Source organism: Sapajus apella, unplaced genomic scaffold (genome assembly GCF_009761245.1).
Source record: "Sapajus apella isolate SASKATOON/1434 unplaced genomic scaffold, GSC_monkey_1.0 scaffold126, whole genome shotgun sequence".
In the NCBI taxonomy this organism is placed as follows: Eukaryota; Metazoa; Chordata; class Mammalia; order Primates; family Cebidae; genus Sapajus; species Sapajus apella.
This window is the reverse complement of record NW_022437066.1, coordinates 3828351-3828759: the sequence shown is the minus strand read 5'-3', so window position 1 is coordinate 3828759 and position 409 is coordinate 3828351.

Sequence of the window (409 nt, the reverse complement as noted above, 5' to 3'; positions counted from 1 at the left end):
GTCAAGGCTGCAGTGAGCTGTGATCACACCACTACACTCCAGCCTGGGTGATAGAATGAGACCCTGTCTCAAAAAAAAAAAATGTCAGGTTTGGTGGCTCACACCTATAATCCTGTCACTTCGGGAGGCTGAGACGGGTGGATCACCTGATGTTGGGAGTTCGGGACCAGCCTGACCAACGTGGAGAAACCCTGTTTCTACTAAAAATACAATACTAAATGCTAAAAATTCACTGCTGGGTGCAGTGGCACATGCCTGTGATCCTAGCTACTTGAGAGGCTGAGGGAGGAGAATCGCTTAAACCCGGGAGGTGAAGGTTGGGGTGAGCCAAAATAGTGCCATTGCAGTCCAGTCTGGGCTACAAAGAGTAAAACCGTCTCAAAAAAAAAAAGGATGTAAATAAGCTTTT